The sequence below is a fragment of the Cyprinus carpio genome, chromosome B2 (assembly GCF_018340385.1).
Source record: "Cyprinus carpio isolate SPL01 chromosome B2, ASM1834038v1, whole genome shotgun sequence".
Lineage (NCBI taxonomy): Eukaryota > Metazoa > Chordata > Actinopteri > Cypriniformes > Cyprinidae > Cyprinus > Cyprinus carpio.
This window is the reverse complement of record NC_056598.1, coordinates 9,135,133-9,162,442: the sequence shown is the minus strand read 5'-3', so window position 1 is coordinate 9,162,442 and position 27,310 is coordinate 9,135,133.

Genomic DNA, 27,310 nt, shown 5'->3' with positions numbered 1-27,310 from the left:
AGGTAAGGGCGCGCCCTAAGGCTAAGGCTGATCGCCACCGGTCAAGGCCTCCCGTATACGTCGTGGGTCAAAAAGTGTGGCTTTCTATCAACAACATTTTGCTCCGTTCCATTTCTAACAAGTTAGCTCCTAAATTTATTGGCCCGTTCCCTGTCACCAAAATAATTATTACGGTGACAGTCCGCGTACAGGAGAGTTCATCCCGCCTTTCATGTTTCCAAAATTAAGCCTGTGTTTTACTCCCGCATTAATCCGCCTACCCCGCTTCCTCCCCCGCCGCGACTCATAGATGGGGAACCTACTTATTTGGTAAATCGTATTCTGGACTCCAGACGGAGGGGATGAGGATTCCAATACTTGGTGGACTGGGAAGGTTGCGGACTGGAGGAGAGGAGTTGGGTACCTGCTAGAGACATACTGGATCACTCCCTTATTGATGATTACAATCGACAGGTAGGATTGTCAGGGAATGCCAGGAGGTGTTCCTAGGGGGGAGGGTACTGTCACGGTTGGTAGAACCGTCGTCTCTGTTGATCACTATGTGGGTGGAGTTATGTGTGTCTCTCGTTTGCACTGATTGTTTCATGTGGGCGTCTCCGTTAATTGTTCATCACAGCTGCCACTCATTACCTGCTCCCTATTAATTGCCCTGTCTTCCGTCTTGTGTTTGTCAGATCGTTGTTTGAAGCTCCTTGTGTTCATGCTTGGTTTCTCGTCCTTGTTCTGCCTGTTGTCATCTTCGCTGGATCGCTTCACTCCTGGAACCCCATCCACTGTATCTCTCAGCATCCAGTTGTCCTGTTGGTTTTCTGTCATCATCTGTGTCAAATTCATTAAACCTTGTTTTACTTGCATTTGCTTCCACGCCCATTCCTTTCCGTTACAAATATAATGCAATTTAATTTTTCCTTTCTCTTTAGAGTGTTTTCACTTTGTCCAATTTGCCGGCCGTGCCATTCTCTAGCCCGCCAGCCGTTCCTCACTCAAGCCCACAGTGTGTGATGCTGTGTGACGCATTTTATGGAGGAATGTTTCCTGACCCTGCAGAGTAGCTTACAATGGGTCTTTGCTCAAAGGCTGTTCTATAAAGTGGGGCAGTTACAACTTTGCAAGGACATTCTGGCACTTCTGACTCACAGCCTGTAAGTAAATTTTTTTATATTTAAAGAATTTGCCACTGATGATTCAAACTCGAGTTTTAAGCAGTGTAGAGTAGTGCTTGTTGTTTGTCATTTCTGCAATCACAAATGCAGACATGGTTTTATGTTTACACGGCGCAACGCGTAAGTCATTCTAATCAGTAATTATGTCCCCACTGGATGCAACAAATGCCTCGTTTGTAATAGCTTTTATTGGTTTTCGCTGGTCATGCCGGGACACACATCACAGTATGTTAAGGGGCGTAACATTTCAGTCACACGCTTGAGGTATTCAGCCAATTACAACGCACTGGATAGCTGGCCAATCAGCATACACCTCACTTTTTAGAATGATGAGCTTTGTGAACATCGATGCGTTTCAGAAAGGTGGGGCATAGAGGAGCAACATTAATGTACATTATGTAGAAAATAATGTGTTTTTTTTTTTTTATTATGCTTAATAAAATTGTTTTATTACAAATAATAAACATAATGATTTTTTTTTTTGTTGTGTTATGTGACATTTTTAATTTGTCTGACTAAAGTTATTATTATAACTTCCACAAGTGGAAACTAAAAAAAAAAATGAAGATTTTCTCTATGCTGTTACTTCAGTAATAAAAGTAAACCTTTTTGCAAATCATATTAAAGCAAACATTGAAAGCAATTTTTTTCTGCAACCAGACTTTTCTGAATTTCTTGACATCCTGTGCAAAGATGTGAAGAAGAAACAGGCCAATGTGGGTGAAAAGAAGTGCGTGAAACGCTATGCGTGAAGCAGGCGAGGTGACAGTAATCTACCCAACAATTATTTCAGCTATAACAAGAGAGACACAGAGGACTGAAGCCCAGCACCTGTCCCAGCAGCCTCCTCACCTCACTGCAGCTGTATGCAAACCAAATGCATGACATCACCACACATACATGTCTTTTCCAAACAAAGGTTTTTTTTTTTTTTTTTTAGTTGTGCAGACAGCACAAGCAGTTGATGTAGCTGTTGAATGTTTTCCCATAGCTCTTCACAACAGTGAATAGTTTTTAACTGCATATGGAAACTGCGTAATTGTTATGATATCATATAACAACAATGAAGTGCAACAGTGGCATACAGTTTTGGATATTCTGGCTATTTATCCTGATTTTTACTTCAAACTGTGAACTAAGCAAAAAACTTTCTAAAACAAACGATATGTGCATTTGCATCCCACACTTTGTTTATTTATTCCATGTTTTGGAATACCAAGTTAATAGCAGAAGAAATAAATAGTGAATTAACTTACCAACAGCTGCTGGACAAGTTAATTTTTTTAGATAATTTTGTAGTTTGCACTGCACTTTCTGAAACACATGTTGTATCAGAATGACGACAAGCATATTTGTTCCCTCCATATTTCTGTATAATTTAATACTTAAAGCTGCCAAGAAATTCAACATGGCCCATGGGAAGTGATAAATATCAGTGTCAATAAGGTAGTGAACAACCTTTTTGGGTGAATGGCTTAAAAAAAACAGCAGTCAAAATAATAATAATAATAATGTGCATAAATAGGCTCCTGAGAGGATGGAAACCAATCTTTCAGGAATCAAAATGATCTGACTTGGTTTCCCCCCTCCACGGGTTCTCCTAACTTCGGGCATGGCATTGCCCTCTCATGCTAGGCCTCTAATTATTTCATCATGTAGCAGGAAATCCTGCCAGGCCTACATAAACAGCTTGGGGAAGACCGGGGTGGGTGGAGGGGGGGTTGATCTCCCATTCATAGCCCTCGTGACATCTGTACATGCATCCCCCAACCAAAGCCCCAGATCTTGATCCCTGAGCAACACTCTGTAGGTCCTGCCTGACCACCAGTTATAAAAAAAAAAAAAAAAAAAGAAGAAGAAAAAAACAAAAACTATTATATTTCAATTATGGTTTTTAAGTGGAACAGCAGAGGTGGTTCCTGAGTGAAAGAAATTCTTGGTCGGCATTAAGTATCAATTACACAGTGCCTAAACTCTCGGCAGGAAGCCTTATTACGCACACTGTTTTCCTAACAGACTGGCCACTTTTCAACACTGACCTGGCCGGGAGCTGCAGTGCTAGGGATGCTCTTGTAGACATGCTGGGCAGTCTTGTTTTTTTTTTTCTATGGTTATGTTCATATATGTAAAAAATTTACTGACCCAAAGCGTGATTAGGGCCATCACCTAAAATACATAATAGCCAAAATGTCACCTTTAACAAGTAAGTTACAAATGATTTTGAGTTTGAAGTTTATCATTTTGGCCACAAAAAATTACAGGAGCAGCTGCTGTGCAAGACTGACTGGATCTAGATCCTTCTGATGACAGTTTATATCTCTGTCACTGTCAGTTACCAAAACCACACATGAAAGCACAAGAGACACACATGCTGCACAAAATGACTTTTACACTGTTTAAACAAATAGTTGCCCAGTGCTTATCTTCACCAAAATTAAGTTTGTCTTTAAAATGTCTTTAAAATGCACAGTGTGAGTTTGGTTACAGAATGCAGTTAACAGTCCCGCAAAAGTGTGTTTAAACGTAAATGTAATAAGCAGTGAAATACAAGACTGCTGCTGCTGTGTGACTATGGCCAGTGTTTGTCAGTGGAGGCAGAGTATGAAAGATACATTTCCATCAAAACAGTTGATGTGGGCATAGTGATCAGGCCTTTTTGGTTGGGGCATGATCTACATACATAGCCATGAAGTGGCCACACATGTAGTTTCGTGCACAGCAGCAAATAAGTACCCACCTGACATAAACTGGTTACCATGAATACACAGGGGATATTTATGCCAAAACTGTCTATGAGCTATGAGAAATACTTACTTTGTGAAGGAAAAAGTGTCTCATTTATCATGAACCACCATCTGTCAAAATAGTTTTGGAGCCGATGGCATGCCTCAGCTTGAATATGGCAGCAGCTCCTAAATAGACTATTTGTGTGTCAGAAAGTAATTGTTTATCTCCAGGGTGTTGTCACCTTCAAACTTATGCAGACCCTTAAAATAAATTTAATTCAGCGACTTATTTCACTGATTATACAATGTATTTCAACACTGACAGGACAAATAAAAACCTTGAAAAAAACCCTGAATGTGAGCGTTGATTTCAACAGAAAATATGAGGTCATATTCTTGTATCATCAATAGTATTGACTGAATGTATCGTGACAGTTTTCCTTGACCTCTATGTATTAACAGTAGTTAAATTCATATGAATTACATAAAAAAAACTAAGATTAGTCTAGAGCCTCCCAAGAACATCATTACTTCAATGCAGCCACAACAATGCATTATATATTTCGAGCAGATTTCAGATTACGCAGACACACAGACATACACACAGCCCTTATTTTCCAAACACAAACAGACATGCCCGCTGACTCAGGGGATGTCTTGTGTGTGCCTGTATGAAACAGCATCTGTAGCTAGTGCTGACAGATAGGCAGAGAGATTTTAGCAGATAACAACAGATTTCCCCAGCTAGTAACCATTTCTTTTAGACAACAAATCACTAAGGGAGATTACATGACATTACAAAGAGAATCATTTTATGCCCCATTGGGTTACACAAGGTGAAGCCTAAGGGCTCCTGTCAATAAACACTGGTACTAATTGTTATTGCAGCTAATAACCTGAGTTTATAGTTACAGTAAATGCATGAAAATAAATGACCCTAAAATGTACTGTAAATAAAAGGTAAGATAGACCCTGTACCCATTAGTAATGTTAAATAAGGATTAAGAAGTGATAATGGACATGTTGGCAAGATTTTTGTGAAATGCTTTTTTAGCATGATTAAAATATATATATATATTATTAAAAAAGAAAATCTCAGCTATGTTTATTTCTAAATATCAAATTTTGTATAGAACATTTCTTCTGAAATTTCTTGAAATAGAAATGACGCAAATATGGTACAACATGAATAGTGAGTAAAAACAATTATACAGTATTTCATAATTATATTTAATATAATAAAATACATAATAGTATGAAACGAATATCTCAGAAGAAGTTAATGAGAGATATTTCAGTTTATATTGAAATTTATGACTGATTTCAGAGATCATATTTTGGCAATAATGAGCAGTGTTTAAGACATCATTGAGATCACTTTTGAGAGAGAGATTACTTTCACTTTTTATGAGATTGCTTTCTTGTGAGGAACAGGATATTTAATATTTAATTTATTTTATTTTATTTTCTCCAAATCCTCCAAAAAATCCACCAAATCACTTACATACAACCTTTTAACCCATAATGTTGTTAGCGTTATGTTTAGTGTGCATCTACACATCTGTCTTTAGACTGAGCACAGCACAGGTCAACTACACACATCCATCACACTCTATAACTGTTTTTACACTGCAGGTACAGTGAGAGTTCAAACTCCATGACAAGACTGGGCAGTTTGTTCAGTACTGTAGGTTGTATGATATAGAAGATCTGTCAGTCAGTCTGTCTAAAAATCTGTCTGTCTGTCTGTCTGTCTGTTGAATCAAGCCAAGTCACCTTTTATTTATATATTTCTGTAGCGCTTTATACAATACAGATTGTGTCAAAGCAGCTTCACAGTGATAAACAGGAAAATAGCAGAATCAGTTATGGAAACGCAACTGTGAAAATCAGCTTCTGCTGTAAAGAAGCTCTAATATACAACAGTTATATACAAATATTATTTAGCTCAAGTCAGTTTAGTTGATTCTGTTCAGATAAGGCTGCACAATGAATCATATTTTACAGTTTTTCTCAGTCGCTTTGGTACATTTCTCAGATCAGTTTGATTTATCTAAACTACTTGTTCAACATCCACTCCATCAAAGCACTTGTGCACATAAAAGCAATTTTATAAAAGCAATGTTTTATTCTTTGAACAAATTGCCAAATGCTTTGGTACATTCATGCAACTGATTATGTGCAATTATCTGCTGTTTCCTATTAATTGCTAATGTCATGTTGATCAAAATACAATATACTGGGTCATTGTCGAATAGTCTTATCTCCAGAAGATCTAAGCATAAGTTCATTCAAATCATTCAAGCCTTACCTACAGTATTGTATACAATAACAGTATAAATCTGTAAGCAAACCTTGCAAGTTGGGGTTGTTTTGATTTGTTCTTATGAGATCATCTGTCTGTCTGTTTGTCTATCTGTCTGCCTTGTTTATCTGTCTGTCTGTGTTTGGTTCATTTTGTTTCAGTCTCAGTGTTCCATCTGAATTGCTGTAATGGTTTCTTGAATTCCATATAACTCCTCAGTGTCTTGTACCACGTTGTCTGTTCCTGCAAGGTGCCCCAATCAGAGTGATGCTCCACTCGTCCTGTGGTGTTGGTCTGCCTGCTGCCACCAGCTCAGTCCTGATTGTCCAAGAACGAAGCATCATATCAGGGGGCCTCATCAAACAAATAATAGCCCTAAATTGACAATCAGAGCAAGTGGGGCCTTCCTCCAGTGTGCCTGTGAGTTGTTCCCGGTGATTAAGGAGTAAAAAAAGGCCAGTAATGCAGCAGTTTCCATATTGATCCTAATAAACCAGATGCAGTCCCATAATGTCACAGGATGAATTTAATTGGATAGGATCTAACTTTACTCTGTTGTCTTTTTTCTTCTTCTTACTCTTTCTTGTTATTAACCTTGGTGGTAATTGTTGCAAAGCACCTTTTTGAATTTTGAGAGTGAAAATTGAGAACTTGAATGTTGACCTGTGCTGTTTCACAGGAACTGACAGTGACGTAATTATCCTGTTATCATTGAGATTTTACTGACTTCAAAGATAAAAAAAATGTCAGAGATGTAATCAGCTTCATCTCAGCATCACAGTGTTGTTGAACTGATTAATCATTATTATTCAAAGAATTTAGTCACTTTACAAAAACACAAATGCTTAACACAAAGACTTCCAAATACCATTTCTGTCTCCTTCCGTGCTAACAGACTCTTTTGTCTCTCCATCTATACCTTAGAAGCGATACTTGTGACTAACCCGGACGTTAACCCTATTATTTTGCTTTGTTTAGACCATTTACTCGCCAAAAATAGCTCATCACTTACCACCTGTTATTTACCGATTTCCGCCAGTTGCGTGCCTGAAAGCATGACTGGATAGCTGCTAGGACCAGCCAATGTAAAACAGGATAAAAAATATAAAAACATTATTCTGAAGTCGTCTGTCTCAAAAATAACTGTACGTCAAATGATACGTCAAAGGTTAGACTGACATAAGAGGGGAGAGTGGATACATTGTGCCAAATTATGCCCACATCAATGGCTTTTAACAGTCCTACTTGATACTGACAGGAAAACAGTTACAGATATGGAACTGCATGATAAACAAAAAAGCCTTTCATAAAAAAAAAAAAAAAAAAAAAAAAAAAAAAAAAAAAAAAAAGATTGCTGAAGATTAAAGTTTGCACAATGACAAATGTGTTGAAGCACTTTCAGTGGTTTAATGCATGTTTAGGTTTTTTTTTTTTTTCTTCCTATTAAAGGAGTTTGTCAAGTGTCCTGAAAAAACAAAGCATGCTTTGAAATCCTGTACCAATCAACACTCTTTATTTTGAGTGCTTACTAGAATAGAACCTCTTTGAAAGATTAGAGGAAGATTTACATTAAGATGTTGGCACAGCATTTGGGGGTAAAATGTCTTGATATGTTGATTCATTTATAGAGTGAAAAAGAGAAACACAGATAAGAAATTTCAGTTATCATTTAAAATAGCTTTTCATAAAATATTTTTCATTTCGTTTTTTTTTTTCATTTTCTTGGTTTTGTTTTACAAATGTTTATTTATATATATATATATATATATATATATATATATATACATCAAGTTACTGAAATGTTACTTGGTAAAATATAATAAGTTAATTTATAATTTATTTCAGTTAACTTGTTTTTTTTTTTTTAATTAACGAACATGTAATTTTATAGATTTAGTTTTAGCTTTTGTAGCTATAATAATCCTGAATTATCATACAAAAGAAGAAAAAACTTATATTTACTTCAAAACAAGAATATAATTATTTGAAAAGATAATGGTAGATGATGTTAAATAACTTCCAGGTTACTGCATTATTAAGTCATGAATAACCATAGTGACGTATAGAATTATGACTAAGGCTCAAAGGTCAAACACTCATGGTGTTTTGGATGTAAGATTATACTGTAAATGGCTTTTAAAGATCTTTTTGTTGTAGTGGACACAATTATCAGAGTTAATTATGAAAAACACACTGTATTTTTTATACGGATGCACTGGCACCAACACTTAAATTCAAAAACATTGTACGAAGAATAGAAGAATGTGCATCTGTGTCAGACACAAACAAACACACACTAGCAGCGACTATCACACAAGTCAAATGGAGAGACCAGTGTGGCACACAATCTGAGGGCTGTTTTGAGAAACCTGCACTAACATGAAGGTTTTCCATATCGTTTAGTCTTGCCCTCCCCACAGATATGAGGTATAAAAGGGCCTAGCGTGCCTTGATCACTCTAAGGCTTGTTCCATCCAATGAAGATGAATGGCTGTTATCAAAGGTATCATCTGAAAACATGGCACTCCGCTCTGGCTTCTTTGAAGCAGCTTCCATGTAGGACAACCACTGAAATGTCCAACAATGAGGAGGTGCCCATCAGATTAGCTTTGGGTGCAGTAACACAGGACTGTAGCAATGTTTTGTTATTTCTCATGATGATGATTATGGTGGTGGTGGTCCTGGAGGTGCTTACAGCTCTGGCAGGAAATCTGTGGTATTATTCCAACAGATGTATCAAATCCAGTGGCAGCTCGTGGTTTTTAAAATAGAGGAGGCACACTAATTGTATTGGTATGGGGATCCCTGCCGATTATTATTATTATTTGTTTAATCACTTTAAAATGGCTTTTTGGTTGCTTTTAGTCAGAAAATGTAAAGAAACGACACATAGCAAGATAATATAATTTCACTTACCTGGCCTATCACTTGAAGCAAACATCCATCTCTTCTTAAAGGTCTGTGTTAAAAGCGCCAACTGCTGTAATGTTAGCCTATATCCAGCTTAGGCATGTTGTCCCATTATTTTTAATTTGTATATAGTCTATACTGTTTGGATGACAGCTTGGTAAATCTGTTGGCGATCAAATATTCAATATCGCTACTCATAAGTACTTGGTACATTATCAGTGCAGCGGGAGACGTTCAAACTAATATCACGTAATTTACGTCTCTCTGATGATTGGTTGATATACCAGAAGGGAGGCTAGCCTCCCTTGCCAAGTTTCTTTTCTCAATATTTCTCAGCGCTGAAAGTGAACACTCGATGGTGCTTGGCAATTTTTTTTTACCAACGGAGACAAGAGAGCTCAGCTCTCCCTAAGCCTCCCCTCCCCTTAAGTCTTAGCGGTTGTAATTACATCAGCAGATTCGGCACATTCGCGATAGAAAAGCAGCGCTTTCTAGAGTTGTAGTCAAGTCCAGCTTTGTCGAGTCCAAGTCAATTCCAAGACCAGGACTATTCGAGACCGAGTCAAGACCGAGTCCAAAGAGGTTCGAGTCCAAGTCAAGCCCAAGTCCAAAAGTTTAGAGTCCAAGTCAAGTCGAGTCTAAATGAGAGAAAAAAAGGATCCTCTTCAATACCATATACCGATATTGTATGTGATGCAAGAGACAGCATATCTCCTATTCTAAGAAAATAATTTTACATTATTATTTGTAATGATCAAAAAGCATGTGCAAAGTAACAACTCTGTAGGACAAGGGTCTCCAAACTAGATCCTGGAGGGCCAATGCCCTACAGAGTTTAGCACCAACTGGCCTTAACACACCTATCTGGAAGTTTCTAGTGTGTCTAGTAAGAGCTTGATTACCTGGTTCAAGTGTGTTTAATTAGGGTTGGAGCTAAACTCTAAAGGCCCTCTAGGATCGAGTTTGGAGCTGTAGGGTCAAATAATTTTTATGTACTTTATTTACATTTTATACACTTTATAATGCTGCTGTTTGCTGACATTATGTCTGTGGTCAAAAATTAAAATGACTGATGCCTTGGTGCAGCGCACACACGCAAAGCTCGCAATATGACAAATGTGCACAGTTAAGGCTAGATGGGATACGTTTGGCTCTACTGGGCATGCGCACATAAATACAGCGAAATTTTTGTCATACTGTAACTGTACAACATTAATTAGTATTTCATTATTGTAAAGGGTAAGTTTAAGGCTGTAGACGTAAATAAAACACAATCTAACAGGTAGAAAACTAAATTAGAAACATCTAAACTTTTCAGAATGCAGCAAGTGCACTGCTGGTCATGCACATCATTTCCTGTAACAAAATTGAAAGCTAAGCCAAGATGGAGAAACAGCTGATCATAGCTGTACAAGGATAGCCATTTTTTAAATGATGTTATTAGCAGAGCTACTGCAAGGGATTTTTAGTGCTGGAAATCCATTTATTTTTTGCTGGAACTTCTGCGTCTTCATGGAGAGCAGGTCATGGTTGCCTAGCAACAGCAGATGCCACTGGAGCACAAGCATAGAGCGCAAGCTACAGAGTGCTTTGGAAAAAAGGAGAAAGCGGCGCGCCTAGCGTTTCCCACACGTTTTCATTCGCGACATGCAAATGTGGTTTTATTTTGAAGGAGAAAAACAAATTTTGCTGGACTTGGTCGAGACCAACAAGAACATTTGGCGAGTCCAATGACCAAGTCCGAGACACCAACGAGTCCGAGATAAGTCTGAGACGATAGAAAAATGTCTCGAGACCGGACTCGAGTACTACAGCCCTAGCGCTATCTAACTTCAGTAACATGTTATCGTATTACAGCTGTGAAATTACAAACAAAAAATACACATTCTGGGACAAGAATTGAAATTAATTGTGAATTTTATTAACATTAAATTATCCTCCTCCCATTTTCACCTCAAAATTTTGGGGAAGCTGTGCTGCCCCTGCCTCACCGACGAGCCGCCACTGATCAGATCCCCCTCAATTCACCTTAAAGGGGCCTCATTATATCATTTATGCACCGTAAATAATCCTTAAAAAATAGGATAAAGATCTAAATTATTACAAGGGCTGAAAATATTTTCATTTTCTCTCTAAGAAATAACAAAATGTCTGTGCACACTGGATCCTTAGTGACTTTGACTTAAAATGAACAAATGTTGTTACAATTTAGTGACTCACAATTCAATAATTGATTATTAATATATGAAAATAATGTGTATTTTTATATATATATATATTGTTATTCTTCAAAAGTTTGGGGTAAGTTTTTTAAGGATTTTAAAATAAGTCTTATAAGGATTTAAAAATACACAGTCAAGTCAAGTCAAGTCACCTATATGTATATATATATATATATATATATATATATATATATATATATATATATATATATATATATATATATATATATATAGTGCTTTTAACAGTACAGATTGTGTCAAGCAACTGTACAGCATTAATAAGGAAAACAGTGTGTCAATAATGCAAAATGACAATAGTAAACACTCATTTTTCAGTTAAAGGCAGTTCATCATTGAATTCAGTGATGTCATCATCCAGCTCAGTTCAGTTTAAATTGTATCTGTGCAATCAAGTCAACGATATCGCTGTACATGAAGTGTCCCCAACTAAGCAAGCCAGAGGCAACAGCGGCAAGGAACTAAAACTCCATTGGTGACAGAATGGAGAAAAACCTTGGAAGAAACCAGGCTCAGTTGGGGGGGCCAGTCCTCCTCTGGCCAGACAAAACCAGCAGTTCAATACCAGGCTGCAGCAAAGTCCCATTGTGCAGAGGACTCAACTGGTTCCTGAGGATTTGTCCCAGTGGCCGTCTGAGTCAAGGTCTTTACAGGGTATCTGGGGCTCATCTAGTTGTCCTGGTCTCCGCTGACATTCAGGCTGTAGAGGTCCTCTCTAGGTGCTGATCCGCCATCTGGGCTGGATGCGTATTGGATCCGGGTGACTGCAGTGGCCGTTTGCCTCTAGTTTGAGCTCCGTCACATTATTTATTTATCGTCTATTTTTTATTCTTGAAATCTATTTTATACACCATCGTTTTCATTTTTATCGTTTTGAGTCGTTTGAGGTTGAGTCGTCCTGCAACCAGCCCCCGCCGGGTGCTCATTGGCTGCAGCATCTTTTTTTTCTAAGTTCTAAAAAGATACCGTAGACGGCTAGGCGCGAATTTAGATATGCATTGATAAGCTAATTTTCATTCACTCCGTTGGCATGCTGGTGTACCGGAACCCCAACACGCTGCTAAAAAGTTCATGAGTTCATGATTTTAATGTTGTTTTTTTTTAGTGGCAGACTAAAGACTAATGACAGACTGTCGATCTTGAATAAAAATATGTTTGGTTCAGGTTTGAAATTCATTATCTTTTATTATAGGCTACGCAGTCTAATATCATAGAAGCCCCCCATCCCCTTCAGGCCCCCCCGAAAAAAAGCCCCCCCCCCCCTCCCGAATTTCAGCCAATCTCATCTGGTCACCCTACGTACGACTCGCATTTACTGGGGAATATCCGATTTGTCTGCTTACATGGCACACGCAAATGCACGTATTCGATTCATATCCGATTTATTACCACATATGAATGAGGCCTGAATCCGATCTGAGAAAATCAGAATCCATGCGGTTTTTTCCTGCTTACATGTTCACCGGTCATATCCGATCTGTGCCACATGAGAGGAAAAAATCAGAATTGGGTCACTTGAACCATGCAGTGTAAATGGGGCCTTGGTTACAGCTGATAAAGCGTTAATTTTCGGAGATTTTAACATTCACGTTGATAATACAAATGATGCATTAGGACTTGCGTTTACTGACTTAATAAACTGTTTTGGAGTGTCATTGGGCCCACTCATCATTTTAATCATACACTAGATTTAATCATATCACATGGAATCGAACTTACTGATATAGATATCGTACCTCAAAGTGATGATGTTACTGACCATTTCCTTGTATCATGCATTCTGCGTATTGATGAGGACGCTTCGCGTTATCATCCATGCAGAACTATTGTTCCAGCCACCAAAGACAGATTCGCAAATAACCTGCCTGATTTATCTCAACTGCTCTGTGTACCCATAAATACACATGAACTAGACGAAATGACTGGCAACATGGGCACTATCTTCCTCAATACATTAGAAGCTGTTCCACCCATCAAATTGAAAAAGGTTAGAGAAAAACATACTGTGCCATGGTACAACAGTAATACCCACTCTCTCAAGAAAGAAACTCGTAGTCTTGAGCGCAAATGGAGAAAAACTAACTTGGACGTTTTTAGAATTGCATGAAAAAACAGTATGTCTAGCTTAGACAGGCTCTTAAAACTGCCAGGGCCAAGCCTATCCACAAACTCATAGAAAATAACCAAAACAATCCAAGGCTAGATTAACAAATAACCAAACACCACCCAATCTAAATATTCCCTCACAGTTAAATAGTAATGACTTTATGAATTTCTTCACTGATAAAATAGATAACATCAGAAATACAATAGCAAATGTAGATTCTACAGCGTCTAATACTTCTGTTTTATCCATCGCACCCAAAGATAAACTGCAGTGCTTTACAACTATAGGACACGAAGAGCTAAATAAACTTATTACTGCATCTAAACCAACAAACATGTTTATAAGATCCTGTACCCACTAAATTACTTAAAGAGTTGTTACCTATAGCAGAAGAACCGATTCACAATATTATTAACTCTCCGTTATCTTTAGGTCACGTCCCAAAACCATTCAAGCTGGCGGTTATTAAGCCTCTTATTAAAAAAACACAACTAGATCCTTGTGAACTGGCAAATTACAGACCCATTTCAAATCTTCCTTTTATGTCTAAAATTTTAGAAAAAGTTGTGCCTGCTCAAATGTGCTCCTTCCTGCAAAAAAAATGATCTCTATGAAGAATTTCAGGCCCCATCATAGCACAGAAACTGCACTTGTTAAAATTACAAATGACTTGCTTCTTGCTTCAGACCAAGGCTGCATCTCATTGCTAGTTTTACTTAATCTTAGTGCTGCATTCGACACCATAGATCACGACATACTTATAGATAGATTTTAAAACTATACAGGTATCCAAGGGCAGGCTTTAAGATGGTTTAGATCCTACCTGTCCGATCGCTACCACTTTGTTTATTTAAATGGGGAGTCATCTCATTTATCACCAGTAAAATATGGAGTGCCACAAGGATCTGTCCTAGGTCCTCTGCTATTTTCAATATACATGTTGCCCCTTGGTAATATCATTAGAAAATACGGGATTAGTTTCCACTGTTATGCTAATTATACTCAACTATATATCTCAACGAGACCAGATGAAACGTCTAAATTATCTAAGCTAACAGAGTGTGTTAAAAATTTAAAAGATTGCATGACCAATAATTTTCTCGTAGATTACAATTTGCAACTAGACGAATGTACTGTTACTTCCTCTACAGTCAAAAATCTGGGTGTTATATTAGACAGTAACTTGTCTTTTGAAAATCATATTTCCCATGTTACAAAAACAGCATTCTTCCATCTTAGAAACATTGACAAGCTACAAAACATGTTAACTTTTTCTGATGCAGAAAAGTTAGTTCATGCATTCATGACCTCTAGACTGGACTATTGTAATTCAATTATAGCTGGTTGTGTTTAGTGTTCAATAAACAAGCTACAGGAAGTCCAAAATGCAGCAGCTAGAGTCCTTAGCAGGTCAAGAAAATATGATCATATTACCCCAATTTTACAGTCTCTGCACTGGCTACCTATTAGGTTCTGTATCAGTTACAAAATATTATTACTTACTTATAAGGCCCCTAATGGTTTAGCTCCTGCATACCTAACTAGTCTTCTACCATGCTACAGTACAATCATCACGCTCCCTAAGGTCACAAAACGCTGGACATTTGGTAGTACCTAGGATAGCAAAGTCCACTAAAGGAGGTAGAGCTTTTTCGCATTTGGCTCCCAAACTCTGGAATAGCCTTCCTGATAATGTTCGGGGTTCAGACACACTTTCTCTGTTTAAATCTAGATTAAAAACACACCTCTTTGCCAAGCATTCAAATAATGCATCTCATAATTTTGGACTACAGTTATATCTGATCAAATGCGCATTATTATTCTTTAGCTTGGGTTAAACTAATTAATTATACTTGGCTGGAACAGCAGCTACGCTAATTGTCTCTATTTGTTTCTCTGTTTTGCCTAGGATTTACACAAGCTCCAGTATGGATCCAGAACACCTGAGAAGAGATGATGCCAACCCCTCAGAGGACCTCAGATGATGCTAACCCAGAGACAACATACAGAACTACCACATTTTGCTATAAGTTTGATTGCATAATTGCTGTTAATAGTGTTAATCGTCTATTTGTTTACGTCTTTAATTGATTTTTCCATAGATTTCTGCTGTATGCACATAAACTGACAATCATCACTGATAAGCTACTACTAAATATTGTAGAAACTTAATTTTTGGTTGGTTTTTTATGATTTGTATCGTAAAAAGCGCTATACAAATAAACTTGAATTGAATTGAATTGATCTGGATACAGACTGGATCTGGTGGCTAAGGTGACCTTGGAATAAGAGAGAAACAGACTAATATTAGCATAGATGCCATTCTTCTAACGATGTAGCAAGTACATCGGGTGTTATGGGAAGTTTTCCCGGTTCCGGTTGACCTAATAAATGAAGCCTTAAAATCCTTTAACGGATTTGAATATTAGAAATGTGTTAGTGTGTTATGTGTAAACCAGGTTAAAGAGATGGGTCTTTGATTTAATTAGACAGAGCGTGTCTGCCTCCTGAACAATGTTAGGTAGGTTATTCCAGAGTTTGGGCACTAAATAGGAAAAGGATCTGCTGCCCGCAGTTGATTTTGATATTCTAGGTATTATCAAATTACAAGAGTTTTGAGAACGCAGCGGACGTGGAGGACTATAATGTAACGAGCTCTTTCAAATACTGAGCTGTCAAACCATTCAGGGCTTTATAAGTAATAAGCAAGATTTTAAAATCTATACGATGTTTAATAGGTAGCCAGTGTAGTGTTGACAGAACTGGGCTAATATGGTCATACTTCCTGGTTCTAGTAAGAACTCTAGCTGCTGCATTTTGGACCAGCTGGAGTTTGTTTATTAAGCGTGCAGAACAACCACCCAAAAAAAGTATTATAATAATCTAACCTTGAGGTCTCATAAACATTAACATTTCTGCATTTGATATTGAGAGCATACAGTACGTCGTAATTTAGATAAATTTTTGAGATGGAAAAATGCAGTTTTACAAATGCTAGAAACATGGCTTTCTAGGGAAAGATTGCTATCAAATAGCACACCTACCTAGGTTTCTAACTGATGACAAAGAATTGATTGAGCAGCCATCAAGTCTTAGACAGTGTTCACCATAACAGTGAAAGCTAACACTGTGTTTCCTGATGATATCTCCCAAGGGTAACTTGTAAAGCGTGAAGAGTAACTGCCCTAGTACTGAACCTTGGGGTACGATATGATACCTCTTCATTCACTGCTACAAATTGATGGCAGTCATATAAATATGATTTGGACCGTGGTAATGCACTTCCATAAATGCCAACAAATTTTTTCTAGTCTATTCAAAAGAATGTTCTGGTCAATAGTGTCAAACGCAGTGCGAAGATCCAATAGCACTAACAGAGAGATACAACCACGATCAGATGATAAGAGCAGGTCATTTGTAACTCTAATTAGAGCAGTCTCAGTGCTATGATACGGTCTAAATCCTGACTGGAAATCCTCACATATACCATTTTTCTCTAAGAAGGAATATAATTGTAAGGATACTTACCTTTTCTAGTATCTTGGACAGAAAAGGGAGATTCGAGATCGGCCTCTAATTAACTAGTTCTTTTGAGTCAAGTTGTGTTTTTTTTTTGATGAGAGGCTTAATAACAGCCTGTTTGAAAGTTTTGGGGATATATCCTAACGATAATGACGAATGAATAATAGTCAGAAAAGGATCTATGACTTCTGGAAGCACCTCTTTTAGGAGCTTAGATGGAATAGGCTCTAACATACATGTTGTTGGTTTAGATGATTTAACAAGTTTATACAACTCTTCCTTTTCTATAGTAGAGAAGTGGAATTGTTCCTCAGGCGATCTATAGCACACTATCTGATGCGATACTGTAGCTGACGGCTGCATGGTTACAATTTTATCTCTAATAGTATCGATTTTGGAAGTAAAGTAGTTCATAAAGTCATTACTGCTGTGCTGTTGGGAAATGTCAACACCTGTTGATGCTTTATTTTTCGTTAATTTATCCACTGTATTGAATAAATACCTATTCAGATCTAGCAGTTTTTAATGCTTTTCTGTAGGATAGGTTACTTTCCTGCCAAGCAATATGAAATACCTCTATTTTTGTTTTCTTCTAGATGAGATAAATTTTAATGGGTTATCTTTTTGTTTTGTTAGTGTGCTGATTCATTTTCCGGGCTGCTCTCTTTAGGATGTGAGTGCTTAAGCGTAAAGGAGGAACTGTACCTAAATGCTAGAAAAGAGAGAGTCCATAGTTTCTGTTACATCACCAAGTTGTTCTGAGGTTTTGGATATGCAAAGGAAGTGGGATAAATCAGGACGATTACTTACAAAGCAGTCTTTTGTGTCAGAAGTGATGGTTCTACCATACTTGTAACAAGGAGTAGAATTTACAGTTTTAGCTATATGAAGTTTGCACAAGACTAAATAATGATCTGAAATATCATTGCTTGGCTGCATAATTTCAACACCATCAACATTAATTCCATGTGACAGTATTAAATCTAGAGTGCTACTTCAACAAGGAGTAGGTCTTGAGATGTGTTGTCTAACCCCAATAGTTCAGAATTTCTATGAATGCTGATCCCAATGCATCTTTTTCATTATCAACATGGATATTAAAATCACCAGCAATTAAAACTTTATCTGCAGCCAGCACTAACTCAGATATAAAATCAGCACATTCTTTAATAAAGACAGTATGGTTACCTGGTGGCCTGTATACAGTAGCAAGTACAAACAACACAGGGGATTTATAATTAACTTGTTTCTCTGGATAATGTTACATGAAGCACCATTACTTCAAACGAGTTATACTTGTAGCCTGCCCTCTGAGAAATACTGAAAACATTGATATTAACTGAAGCAACACCCCTCCCCCTTTACCTTTTGGACATGGCTCATGTTTATAACAGTATTCTTGGGGGGTAGACTCATTTAAAATAATGTAATTGTCAGGTTTTAACCAGGTTTCTGTCAAACAGAGCACATCTTGTCACGGTTTGTAGGAATGTGGATTCTTTCTTGTCTTTGTGTGTGTGTGGGTGTGATCACCGGCGTTGCTGGGCAACTCATTATTGCTGATTAGCGATTGGCCTCAGCTGGTGCTGATCAGGTATGCTTTATATTGAGTGTGTGTTTGTTCATTCACTGTCGGGTTGTTGTTACTCACTCTTGTTTCTCACTCTTGTCATCCCTTGTTCCTGTGGTCCTTGGACATCCTTGGCTGTCCCGTCATAACCCTCACATTAACTGGCAACAGAACACTGTTTGCTCTTGGAGCAAGTTTTGTCATGCGTCTTGTTTGTTGTCTCCTTGTTCTTCTGTTTCGTGTTCTGTGTTACAGGAGGAACCCTGCCTAATGTGCCCTGGGAGTACTTAGACCTGATAGAAGTATTCAGTAAGTCTTGAGCAGCTTCTCTTCCTCCACATCGTCCTTATGACTGTGCCATAGACTTATTGCCAGATACGTCTCCGCCTAAGGGCAGGTTATATTCGCTTTCTGTTCCAGAAAGAGAGGCCATGGAGAAATATATTTCTGATTCTCTTGCAGCCAAAATCAAATGCCCTTTCTCTTCCCCCGCTGGAGCGGGATTCTTCTTTGTGAGTAAGAAGAATTGCATTGACGATCGAGGGCTGAATAACATCACGGCGAAGAATACGTATCCTTTGCTGTTGATGTCTTCAGCTTTCGAGCGGTTGCAGGGGGTGTCTTTTTTCACAAAGTTGGATCTTCACAATGCATATCATTTGGTCCGCATTAGGGAGGGGGATGAGTGGAAGACCACCTTTAATACCCCCAGGGCGCACTTTGAATATCTGGTCATGCCGTTTGGCCTGTCCAATGCTCCCGGGGTCTTCCAGGCACTCGTCAATGATGTGCTGAGAGATCAATTCATATATGTTTACCTGGATGACATATTGATTTTTTCTTCATCTCTCCATGAATATTTACAGCACGTCGGTGGGCTCTTTTTTTTTGGTCGTTTTGATTTTTCCTTATACTGTCCGGGCTTCAAAAACATCAAGCCCGATGCTTTGTCTTGCATTTTTGATCGCTCCGAACATCCTTCCTCTCCCAATTCCATCGTGCCGCAGAAACTGGTAACAGCCGCTGTCTGTTCCTTCGAGACCCTGGTCCCATATTGCGCTAAATTTCATTACAGCCCTCCCACCCTCTCAGGGCAACATGGTAGTTTTAACCGTGGTGGACCGGTTCTCGAAGGCGGCTCATTTCATTCCCCTGCCCAAACTTCCTTCTGCCAGGGAGACAGCGGTTACTGTCATTGACCATGTTTTTCGCATTCATGGCCTCCCGATGGACGTGGTCTCTAATAGGGGACCCCAATTTGTTTCCAAATTCTGGAAAGAATATTGTTGGTTGCTAGGGGCGAGTGTTAGCTTTTCTTCTGGGTTACATCCCCAGAGCAACGGTCAAACTGAGAGGGCCAACCAAGACTTAGAACGGATGTTGCGATGTTTGGTCTCTCAGAATCCATCCTCCTGGAGCCAACAGCTCTCATGGGTTGAGTATGCGCATAACTCATTACCAGTATCATCCACAGGCCTATCTCCATTTGAAGGTAAGCTAGGTTAACAACCACCAATTTTTCAGAATCTGGAATCCAAGGCCACGGTCCCCTCCGCTCACGCTTTTGTCCAGAGGTGTCATCACACCTGGAGGAAGGCCAGATTGGCTCTCCTCCGGGTGCGAGGGCGCACGTAGGCTCAGGCCGATCACCACTGGTCTAAGCCTCCCGAATACGTCGTTGGTCAAAAAGTATGGCTTTCTTCACTGTCACTAAGATCATTAGTACGGTGGCAGTCCGCCTCAAACTTCCTCCGGTATACAGGAGAATTCATCCAGTGTTTCATGTATCCAAATTAAAACCTGTGTTTCGTTCACCCATTAATCCGCCTGCCCTGGAGGGGTACTGTCACGGTTCGTAGGTCTGTGGATTCTTCCTTGTCTTTGTGTGTGTGTGTGTGTGTGTGTGTGGGTGTGATCACCGGCCTTGCTGGGCAACTCATTATTGCTGATTAGTGATTGGCCTCAACTGGTGCTGATCAGCTATGCTTTATATTGAGCGTGTGTTTGTTCATTCACTGTCGGATTGTTGTTGTTGTTACTCACTCTTGTTCCTTGTAAGTGTCCTGTTTCTCCCGTGTGCTGTGCTCCTGTGTTCCTGCTGTGTTTTGGACTACCTGTCGTTGTGGATCAACTGCCTGTCATTTGTGGATTTCCCCGCTGTTGTGGATTATACTGCCTGTCGTTTGTGGATCACTTTGTCACTGGACTTCTGTCTTGGATTTCATTCATCCACCCATTGTAGTCCCTGCGCTACCGAGGACACCATCAGCACCCACGACCTCCCTTGTTTCACTGCTGTTGTTCACATTATCTTCCTTAATAAATATTGGTACACTTGCAACTGAATCTCGAGTCATTTAGCCTGACACATCTAGGATATGATCAGTGATCATATCATTTACAAAAAGTGCTTTTGTAGAAAGGGACCTGATATTTAATAAGCCAAGCTTTATCATTTTGTTTATCCGTATTATATCTGTTTTTTTATTTTTTGAACATCAATTAAATTGTTACTCTAAAATTGGTTTGGACAGTTTTTGTTTTTTCTAGTTCGAGGAAAAGACACAGTCTCTATAGTGTGATATCTAGGTGAAATGATGAACTGCCTTTAACTGTCATTTTGCATTATTGACACACTGTTTTCCTAATGTTGTTCAGTTGCTTTGACACAATCTTTTTTGTTTAAAGCGCTATATAAATAAAGGTGACTTGACTTGACTTGAAAGAGTCTCTATGTGCTGAGAATTAACTGATTTCTGTGACGTGAGGCAGCTAGCAGAGGGTCGGTTTAGCCAGTCTGTCTGCTTCCTGACCTGTGCCCCAGTTAGTCAAGTACAAACTCTAAGACTACACAAAAAAATAGCAATTAAAAGTGGTTCTTTGGCTCGTAATCATAGGGGAACCACTTTTAGTGCTATTTAGCACCCATTTTTACAGGTGCTATATACAGTAGCACCTTTTTCAAATGCTGCTATATGGTACCTCTTATGGTTCTACATAGCACCATTTGAAAAAGGTGCTATATAGCACCTGTAAAAAATTTATTGCTTCAACAAAAATTATGCTCATCAGTGTTTTTTTGGCTTTTTATCATAGTGGAATCTCTTTTGGTACTATAAGGCACATATTCTTAAAGATAAGAGGCTTAATTAGCACATTTGTCAAAATGTGTGTCATATATGACTACCATAGATGAGCCAATATGTTAAAAAATAAATGACACTTTTACTTAAGATGAATGATATCTAATCATTTCTTACCAAATTGCAGCTTTAAAGATTCAAATTCCTGTATTAAATGCTTACTGAGAAACAAAATACATCCCAATTTCAAAACCATTTAATTTCTTTGTTTCAGCAGCAAATAAAATGAGTGCTGACAAGCCAGGGAATATACATATACAACATCACAATATACGGGGAATTGTTGTTTTATACACATACAAAATAATGCAACAAGCTTGAAATATGTACATTTTTGAAGAAGAGAGAGTCCTGGTTTACATATATATATATATATATATACTGTAGCCCTATAATCAGGTAACTTTTTTTGCTTACGGTCTTAGGCCTATATTACTTTATTTGGAAAATCTAATCTAGTCTTTTTAACATTAATAGTGAGTAAAATTTCAGTAAAATTACTGAAAATTAATAATACACAACCATGTGCAAACTAAGTTGTACACTCTAGAGTACTGCAGTATCTTTCACTCTTTTACTGTCAACAGTGTACTAACATTTCTGTAAGTCCTTCAGGATTTAAAAAACAATATAAACTGCAAGTAGACCTAGAAGAGGCCCAGAAATAGAGAAAATAAATACAGGCCTATAGTCCCTGCACATTTTAGTTTTTCTGAATGTGTGAAATGGCTAATAAAAATAGGTAATACAAAACAATTATGTGGTCACCAATGTGAATTGGTTTAGTCTTGACTTCTGGTCGTGAGTGACAGTGTTGGGGTAATGGGAAATCTGTTGATTGTCCAGTGCCAAATAAACACAGAGATGGACAGAAAATGGGAAATCTGTTGATTGTCCAGTGCCAAATAAACACAGAGATGGACAGAAAAAAGGTCAAAGCCATCAGGTGCCCAATTTAGAAAACAAAAAAAGAAAAGAAGAAGAGGAGAACGAGCAAAAGATAAAGGTATGCAACTATGTTCTCTCTGTATGATTATTATGGTATCCATGTCATACATGAAGGGCTAATGTTAATTGGTGGGTATAACTCTTAAGTGTGTTTTTTAAATGTTCTAATGAAGGATTTGTGCAATTGAGAAATATAAATTTATCTTTCACTTATGTTGTTCTAATAAAATTTATACTACAGGGCCGTTGAATGCTTGAATCTGATTGGCTGATGAACATTCTGAGGTGTGCAATTATTTTCTGGAAAGCGCACAGCTAACGTAGTTCCAGGCAGCTCTCTTGACCGCATTATAGTTCCATATCACTTCGCATAGTAAAACTGTAATAACAGAAATTACAGGACTGACAAAAACAACAACATGACAGACGATTTTCCGAAAGTAAATACACATGACATTTCTCACTAGCGAGGTAATAAGAGCGCTGTTTAGAGAAGCTGCTGCAAAACACCATTGAGGGACGCACAGAGGTAGCCTAATTCACACAAGCTCTCTCTCTCTTTCTCTTTCTCTGTGTGTCTCTGTCTCTCTCGCTCTCTTTCTAACTTCATTAATAACTGCAGTAGAATGCTATCAACGGCTCAAGCCTCCATTTCCAGCTTTAAAATGACGTTTTGGAACCAGCAAAAGAGGCGTTGGATGAGATACGGAAGAAATAATCCTACTCACAATAGCGATTTAAGTACAAAAACCAGGCGAATCCATTTAAATATATCATCTGATCAATGTCTTGAGGTGTGGTAACCATAGTTTAGGCGGAATAATTGACTCAGCCGTTGAATTATTAGAAAAATATCACCCCGGGTGTGCATTATTTTTCTAATAATTCAACGGCCTGTCGTCAATTATTCCTTATATAACTGTTTGTGCAGAATTTTGTGGATTTTTTTTTTTGGGCACTGGAAGGGGGTCTCGCCCAGGGTGTAATTCAATGTAGAACTGCCACAGACTACTGTCATACAACTGTTCAAATACTTTTGGCCATGAACTGAAAATTAACAAAATTTCTCTTTAGTTTGATGGCATAGTTTGTGTAGACAAACAAAAACAAAAAACCAATGTCTGCACTGAAATCATGGGAATAACAAAATGTGCAATAAGTGTAGTGCTTTGATTAGATTGTGTTTTACACACTGTAGTCAACTGTTCATGGCTCACCTCAACTTCAAACATCAACCCCGGGTCCTCCTTGAACAGAGTAGACAAGAGCAGAATAGCTTTTAAACAAAATAACTAGATTAACATAACATGGTGGATGCTTTTACCCATTTTTTTTTTATTTATTTATTTTTTACATCCATTACTGTGTGTAAGACAGATTCATGCAGGAAAGAAGACAGGTATGATCTCAGGCAGAGAGGTAGGGTGTCAGTCAGTGGTACAATGAAAATCTAAGCAATCTAAGCTTTTTTCAGTCTGCCATCTTCAATCATCAATCATGCACCTGAACTCCGCAAAACTTGAAGGACTCGGGGTGTCATTACAAAGAGCTGTGTCAGAATTTGTTAGTCAACATCAACATTGGCGTGGTCTCACAGATACGAAAGAAGCTTATGTTAAGAGGAAGGCAAAGTAGGAAAGACGTGTATTAAAATATAGTCATAACTCATACAATTAAATAAGGAGGCAATTAACACACTACTGTACTGAGCATTTTCACCAGTATGAAACAAGAACTCAGAGAGAGTCTACTCTGTGCTATATTTGTACACAAAATTTTTCCAATAGCATATTATTAGTGCCATCCTTTCTTTGAGAAGCTCTATGTTTGATCTAAACTTCTCTGTTTCCTCCATTACATGCAGATGTTCCCTGATGCTTTGTTAATTTTCTCCAGCATCAACCTATTTGGGTAGTAAAACTGTTAAAAATGGCGGCTGCCAATAAAATGAAGGGGAAAAAAAGAAAGTCTTTAGAAAATCTTTAGTCGAGTTTTTAACTCACTCAATATATAAAGTTTGAGTATACTGTAAAGAGTTATTTCAAATGAATATTCGAAAATAGCACTCAAATCCAGTAATTTAATTTAAAGTTACAAGCTTAACGATAAAGCATTATAAATTAGTTTTTTTTTTTTTTTTTTTTTTTTTGTTGATAATTGTAACCTCTTTGCCTGCTCCGCATCGTGAATCAAAGCAAATGTCTCTCTGAGAAAAGTTTAGGAGTGCACATCACATAAATGTCTTTGTAAAACAATATGATGTTATAAATACATATTGTGAATGAGGTAAATCACTTACTTTTGGTGTTTTCCAAAAAGTAACATCTTCTCAGTCTTCTCAGTATTACGTGTCAAAGAAAATTATCTCTATGAGAAAAGTTTAGCTCCACTAAAAAATATCTGAAGTTGAACTCGAAGGAAATAAAGTGAACCCCTGGCCATATTTATGCTTTATTATGCAGTGTAGGGAGACCAAACTAGCAGCTTATAAAATCTCGACAAGACATCACCCCTTCGCAAGCATGTAGAGGTAAGCTAAATAATTGCATCGTTGCATTGGTGGTTAAAATGAAGCTTTGACATTTTAGCAAGAGGGTTTTGCACAAATTAGCCAAAAAGACAGTGGTGCGGAGTGTGCGATATATATCGTCTGCGATAATATTGTAATTGTTGTTTTAATGATGTGCGCGCGCATTTATAGTGCGTTCCTTCATTGTGTGATTCAGTCTTGTAAAATGCATTTAGAATGATCACAAAATTGAAGATATAGGGGCAGAAAATTTACATATTTATATCATTTCATATAGTAAATCAAAATCACACAAAGAATGCCGTCTTTTCCTCCAAAAATATATATATCAGGTTTACAGGTCAGTAAACAAGTTAATTAAGAGACTTGCGTTTTAGACACCATATTGCCTGTTTTTGCTCTATTTCTACAACAAAAAAATATTCCAAACACAGCCACCAAAGCACTGTTTTGCATCTGAGCAACATGACAGTGTTTCGTTCCTGAATGTATCAACTGTTTAAATGATTCGGTTCAATCGCAATGACTCACTTATTAACAGTGACTTGCTGACACATACTGGCCATTTTAATTTCACATTTAAAGTATCTTTTTTTTTTTATATATAATTAATTTCTTATCATTTCAAATGAGTATTCAACATTTTATGTCTTGTATATCAAAACATTATTCATGCATTTGTAACTGCAGGTTAAATGCATTCTTGTCCTGCACTAAACAGTGTGTAAATACATCTAAATGCCACTTCCGATGAAGCTGCATGTCCTCTGCATTGAAAAGATGAGTTTGTTGATACTGATTTGCCTGGTAACAGCCCAAATGTCTTATTATTCTAAATAACTGTCACGGTTCATGAATCGGCTGTCTCACACTGAGGTGTCTGTGTGAGTGTAATTGTGTGGGTGTGGTTACTCATTGTGTTGATTAGTGTCACCAGCTGTCGTTGATTTCACCTCCCTTTATATGTCAGTAAATTCCCTCTCATCTTGTTAGATCGTTGTGGTTGTTCCCTGGTGTGCATCCTGTTCTTGTGTCTCGTCGAGCCCCGTTTCTCCGTTGGATTTCGTCAGTTCTTCATGTCGTTTGGATTTCGTCAGTTCCTTGTGTCGTCTGGATGTTCCACGGTTCTTGGGGTTCTCTTCACCGCACCACCACCGGATCGCCATCTCGTCCCTGCTTCACCACCACCACCTGAGTGTTTGTCCCCGGCCCGTGTCTGTACTCTGACCATCATTATATTAAACTTGTTTACTTTCATCTTACATCCTCTCATTATTCATCACAGAACGATCTGACCAAACATGGATGCAGCAAGCACTTCTCAACTCCAGGATTTCATCGCTCACAGTATCTCACGTATGGACCAGCAGGAAGAGAACATCTCAGGCACAGGTTTCGAGCGGTACAAGCACTCGTGAAGCAGGTGTCCGAGCTCACCCAACAGGTACAGCTTCTACGGACTCCCACTGCGCTCCCCACGCCGCCCGTTCCCCCACTACCAGCGCCGGCAGCAGCGGTAGGACCAGAGCCACGCCTACCCACACCAGAAGGATATTCCAGTGAGCCTGAATTTTGTAGAGCATTCCTCACGAGATGTTCCATGCATTTTGCTTTACAACCACGTACTTTTCAGAGCGAACAGACCAAGGTAGCGTTTGTGCTCACCCTGCTGTCAGGAAGAGCAGCGCTTTGGCGAACGGCGGTGTGGGAGAACGGACACAACTGCTGCACCTCGTTCCAGGCACTCTCCAAAGAAATGAGGAGAGTTTTCGATCGGGCAGTGGCGGGTAAGGAGGCGGCCAGATTACTCGCCGAACTGCGACAGGGAGAAGGCTCGGTGGCGGACTTCTCCATTCGGTTCCGCACCCTGGCCGCAGAGTGCCGTTGGAACGAGGAAGCGCAGTGGGATATGTTCCTGCATGGGCTGGCTGACTGCGTTTATAAGGAGATATACGCCATGGATTTACCAGAGACACTGAACGGACTGATAGAACTGGCCCTGAGAGCACGGTCAGCCCTGCATTCGATCATGAGCCCATGCAGGTGGGGAGAGCTCGGCTTTCCCGGGAGGAGAGAGAGAGGCGGAGATCCCAGGGACTTTGCCTATACTGCAGCCGGGCGGGCCACTTCATCCACTCCTGTCCGG